Source organism: Callospermophilus lateralis, chromosome 6 (assembly GCF_048772815.1).
Source record: "Callospermophilus lateralis isolate mCalLat2 chromosome 6, mCalLat2.hap1, whole genome shotgun sequence".
Classification (NCBI taxonomy): domain Eukaryota; kingdom Metazoa; phylum Chordata; class Mammalia; order Rodentia; family Sciuridae; genus Callospermophilus; species Callospermophilus lateralis.
The window spans coordinates 130,183,597-130,189,717 of NC_135310.1; the positions used below are offsets into that span (position 1 = coordinate 130,183,597).

At 37.0% G+C, this 6,121-nt stretch overlaps 1 pseudogene; it reads left to right on the forward strand.

Moving 5' to 3' along the window:
- The first annotated feature begins 398 nt into the window (after nt 1-398).
- On the forward strand, nt 399-4,373 carry LOC143400840 (olfactory receptor 2B11-like; annotated as a pseudogene).
- Nucleotides 4,374-6,121: the final 1,748 nt, after the last annotated feature.

Here is a 6,121-nt window from a genome sequence, read left to right on the forward strand (position 1 = left end):
TGTCACATCTACTAACACAACACTTCATTTTTATAGCTTTTTCAGTTGATTTCTATGTAAGATAAAATTTTAAAACCTTTATTTTGGAGTTGCCAAATCACAGTAACTTATTTTTCTAATTTATCTTCATCAAAACCCAAGAAGAGAGTTTTTTTTCCAGTTCTCAGAAAGTTCAGTTTCAGAAGTACTAGTTTACTTGTTAAAGGTAACTGTCTTTTACTTAGTTTCATGAAAAAAATAATGGGTTCATCTTTTGCCTGAACATTTATATTATTTCTCCCACAACGTATTGCACAAATATCTTCCATGATTGAATGTCTAATGCATAATTATAGTTTGCCATTTCTTGTAACTCTGACTTTTTGCTACCCTACTATATGTGAAATGAACTAAAGAGGATGGCACTGATTAACAAATGTCACCACGAAGAGTTCATTCTACTAGGCTTTGTTCACCGCTAGTGGTTAGAAGTTTCTTTATTCATTATTCTTCTCACAACATACCCGATGGCAATGATTGGAAACATTACCATCATTCTGGTATCCAAGTTAGACACTCATCTACACAGCCCCATGTATTTCTTTCTCACCAACCTCTCCTTCTTAGACATGTGTTACACCACAAGCATTGTGCCTCAGATGCTGTTTAATTTGGGAACTTCTAAGAAGACCATCAGTTATTTGGGGTGTATAGTTCAGCTTTATTTCTTTATCATTATGGGGAGCACAGAATGTGTGCTCTTGGCTCTAATGTCTTTTGATCACTGCTGAGAGCCATAGGCAAGTAAGAATGACTCATGGCATTTTTGGTTGAAAGGTGACCCCCGCAAGCCATTGAGATGATAATGATTACCTTAAGATGCGCATTCAATTGGAGATTAGACCCCTGCTGTCTGCCTAGGCCTGCTACTTTGGAGCTCTCCAGGGACTCCAGGAGAGTTCCCATTGGTTGGGGAAGTGCTGTAGGAGGAAATTCCAGAGGAGGGATTTCCTGTTGGTAGAGTGTGTCCCAGGAGAAGGTCGCATGTGTGGCATTGGTGGGAAATTTGGAAATAAAGTTTGTTCCTGCTTGAGTGGCTCATGATTTTGTGCCCAGCCAGACTGCAGCATTTGGTGGCCCATACGAGGAATGCCTGAAACTCAGAGGTAAGTGAAATTGCTCACCTTGAGGGAAGGTGAGAGAATGGGTGACCATTTCAAAAAACAATGTGTTCTGGTTTTGATTTATTTTGTTTTTGTTTCAAACTGCCTATCCCTAGAAATTTCTCAGGCAAACTGGGAAAATGGCTGGCTCAATGTTTGAAGTTGTTCGACCCTGAGGAAGAGAAAATAGATACAATGATTTTTTGTTCCATTTTTGTTTCATTCTGTTTTGGTTTTGTTTTGTGTTATCTTATTGGGTTGAGTTATCTTTAAAGTAGCTAAGAAATTAGTAAAAAACAAACCAAAAGAGTGTTAAGTAACTTGTTAGAGGTCCAGATTATGGTAGAAAATATGTTAGATCAAGCAAAAGAGAAGGTCTCTCCAGTTAGTCAGAAAGAGGAAGAAAATTTAAAGGAAGAAAGCTTAGAGGAGAAACAGCTATCAGGCAGAAGCTACAACAGGAGGCTGCTACTAACTTCGTTCTATCACCAGAGGGCATAATTCAACCAACAGCTCCACCTATGGAGACAGCTGAGTGGCCCTCAACTACCGTTGTTGATAGATGGAATCCTGAGACAGGACCTCAAAGATTAGCATGTCCTGTACTTGAGCAGGCAAGAAGGCAGCGAATTCACCATGCTCTAGATTTCAAAACAGTGAAGCAGTTAAAGGAGGCTGTAACAACCTACGGTACCCAAGCACCCTTCACTGTAAGCATGGTCAAATCCATTACCAACTTGGACATGACACCAGCAGATTGGGCTAGCATGTGTAAATCTGTGCTAAATGGAGGACAATATTTGTTATGGAAGGTTGCCAATGAGGAATTTTGCATGGAGACAGCTAGGAGAATTGCAGCAGCTGGTTACCCTCAAAGAAATCTAGATATGTTGTTAGGAAAAGGACCTTATGAGGGTCAACAGCAACAAATTGAATATGATCCTGCTATATATGCACAAATTGCTGCAGATGCAGTTAGGGCATGGAAGACTTTACAAGGACATGGAGATTTACAAGGTCAATTATCTAAGGTAATACAGAGAGCTGATGAACCTTACGCTGAATTTGTAGATAGGCTTATTCAAACAGCTGCCGGAGTTTTTGGGGATACAGAACAAGCAATGCCATTAATAAAACAACTGGCTTGTGACCAAGCAAATCGTTGCTGCAGAGAGGTTATTAGACCATGGAAACATGAAGATTTAAGCACATGTATTAAATTATGTAGAGACATTAATGAACAAGGACAAGTCTTGGCAGCTGCAGTACAACAGGCTTTAGATGCCAGGACAAAAACATGCTGCAATTGTGAACAAACAGGACATTTTAAAAGGAATTGCCCCATGGGAGAAGGGTTTAACAAAACTAGGTATCAAAAAAAAATAGAATACCAGGTATTTGCCCACGATGCCGTAGAGAGAGACATTGGGCTAATGAAGGCCATTCTCAAACCACCATAGAGGGTATTCCATTATCAAAAAATGAACAAGGACCAGATGTTTACCCACGATATCATGGAGAAAGGCATCAGGCTCCATTGCCAAAAAACAGACTGGTGGGCCCAATGCTCCAGGGCCCACAACCCCAAATATACGGGGCAATGGAGGAACCCAGCAACACCATCAGGGTAGTGCCCAGGACACATTATCCATTAAATCCCTCATAAGACAAACCAGAGGGAGTGCAGGGTTGGACATCTGCACCTCCGCCAGAGCAGTACTAACTCCATAGTTGGGAGCTCAAATCATTCCCACAGAAGTAAAAGGACCTCTTCCCCAAGGAACAGTAGGCTTACTATTGGGACACAGTTCTTCTATACTAAAAGGACTTATGATAAATAAGTCCTTATTTATGACTTATGATAAATCCTGGGGTAATTGATCCCGATTATGTAGGTGAAATAGAAATAAAAATTATAGCTAGTTCTCCAAGAGGCATATCAGTAATTTCAGCAGGAGATAGAATAGCACAGTTATTAATAATAACCAGCCTGCATGATAAATTTTTCAGTCATACTGTAGAAAGAGGTTCCAGAGGATTAGGCTCCCACAGGTGTAGATTGGGCTATGCTGTCTTTTAATTTAGATTCTCTCCCCATGCTAAAACTAAATTTTCAAGGACATGAATTTAATGGGCTACTAGACGCAGGTGCTGACCTTAGCATCATATCTTGTCAAGAATGGCCAAAATATTACCATTAAAACAAGCTACTCAAATGCTTCGAAGCCTAGGAGTGGCAACTAATCCCCATAGAAGTGCAATGGTATTAGATTGGAAGGATCCCGAAGGATGTGAAGGAACTTTACAGCCATAAGAATTGGATCATCTTCCTATAAATTTATGGGGACAAGATGCCCTAGATCAATTAGGTTTGACATTAACAAATAACACCAATCCTACTACTAGGGCTAGACAAGGTTTTAGGAAAGAAAAAAAGACTAGGAGAACAAGAACAAGGTATAGCAGCACCAAATCAAATAGATCAAGGAATAAATAGACATGGATTGAGTTTTCAGAAGGGGCCACTGAGACAATCAAAATTACTTGGAAATCAGAAAGACCAATATGGGTTCCTCAGTGGCCCCTGACTAAAGAAAAGATACAAGTAGCCCATGACCTGGTCAAACAACAATTAGTGGAGGGACATATACAACCTTCCTTATCTCCCCATAATACTCCCATTTTTGTCATCAAAAAGAAAATTGGTAAATGGAGATTATTGCAAGATTTAAGAGCCATTAATAATGAGATGGTTATTATGGGACTCTGAAGCTTTTGTTAAATTAAAATTGCCACTGTGTGGCATCAATAAACTTGATCACTTGTTGTGTGAGATTCCAGTTCTGATAAAGGCTGCCTGTGGGGAAAAGGAGGCTAATGAGCTCACACTCTGTGGTATGCATTTTTATAGTGGCTGTTCCTCTATATTTAATTCTTGCCTCCTATGCTAGTATTGGACACGCCATATTTAAAATCAAATTTTCTGAAGGAAGGAAAAAGGCCTTTGGAACATGTTCCTGTCATCTATTTGTAGTTTTCTTATTTTATGGCCAAAGCATTAGCATGTACCTTCAGCCTCCCTCTTCCACCTCAAGAGACCAGCCTAAGTTCATGGCTCTATTCTTTGGAGTAGTGACCCCTACACTCAATCCCTTCATCTATACCCTAAGGAATAAAGATATGGAAGGGGCATTAGGCAAAGTGATGTGGAGCATTTTCAGACCCAAGTGACAGTTGTAAACATGAAATGAAATTATTTAACACGGTAGGTTTATATGGATTTCTCTAATAACTCATTCTAGTATCATAAATCTAAGTTAGATGTTCTTCTTGCAAGATATATAATATTTCTTATGTGCTTTATAATAATGTTAGGCAAGAATTATTCTCAGCTAATACACAACATTATGAGCACTTTTTGAAAATACATTAAAATAATTCCATTCAGTTAGATACTGAAATTGTGCTGAATATTAACATATTCAAATCATAAAGTGTGTTAAATTAACAATACAAATTATAAGTTCATTAGATCAATGTAAACCCTATAAAAATATCATCTCACCATTTTCAAATGGGCTTCCTGTCATCTTTACCCAAGAAATATTTTCTTATTTCTCTGGGAGTTTATCCCAAGTCTATGTGAGCAGCATGGCTATTATTTGACTTTCTGTGTGAAGCACTCTATGTTTTCAAAGAATCATCATTCTTTTAAGTTTATCAAACTTTATTTATGTAAATACCATTGTTCCTTTAAAGATACATTGTAGAGGGTATAGTGGCACAGATTTGTAATCTCAGTTATTTGGAAGACTGGGAAACGAGAATTGTAACTTCAAGACCAGCCTTTGTAATTTAGGGATATTTTGTCTTAAAATAAAAATGGGCTGGCGGTGTACTTCAGTGTAAGAGTGCTCCAGGGTTCAATATTTGTGTATTTGTTTTATTTACTAACAAACACAGAGAAAATGAATTATAAGAGCTGCAAGTATAGCTCAATGGCAGAATATTTACCTATTGTGCTCAAAGCCCTTAATTTATAACCCAGAACTCAAAGTAAAAAGAAAAAATTAAAAAAACCAACGTAATTAACAAAAAAGTTGTGTTGTGTTTTTAATCTAAAATTTACATTAAACATTAATACAGAGAGATAAAATATGGAAGTTTGTTAATGTTCCTTTCAAATACCATAAGCATATGTTTTCTGAATCAGTGAGAGTACAAGGAAGTGATGATAACAATCATAATGAATGTCAATCTGGCAACATTTCTGTGCATGAACTGAAACAACAAGAATGCCTTTGAAATCTGAAAAAAAATCAATAGGAAAAAGAAATAATTTATATTTCTGAAATGAGAAACATCTCAATTATTTCAGCAAGTAATATTAGGTTTTTTTTAAATTGATTTAAATTTGAATGCAAATAGTGCTCAAAATTTGATTCATTAAAAGATAAATGGAGGTCTGGGACTGAAGCTCAGTGATAGAACTCATGCCTCACATGTATGAGGAACTAGGTTCAATCCTCAGCACAACATAAAAATAAATAAATAAAGATATTGTGTCCATAAACAACTAAAATAACATATATATATATATATATATATATATATATATATATATATATATGATAAAGGGAATCCTAAAATTGTAATCACACTGTCTTTTTAAAATGTATCTGCTCCAAAATTCACATATCCAAACTTAATATCCAATGGACCACATTAAGAAACCTATAAGAGATGACAAGATCATGAGGGCTTCTCCACTAAGAATGAGATTAAGGAGACTTGACAGAGAATTGGATTTTTTGTGCCCTCTGCTTTCCACAATGTGAGGACAAAGTGATCCTCCCCTCCATTGAATACAATAAACAAATCTCTGTCTTGGTAACTGAGACTGGGGTCCCTACCAGTCATTAAATGTACTGATGCCTTACTTTGAACTCTCAGCTTTATAATGAGAAAAAAATTGCTAT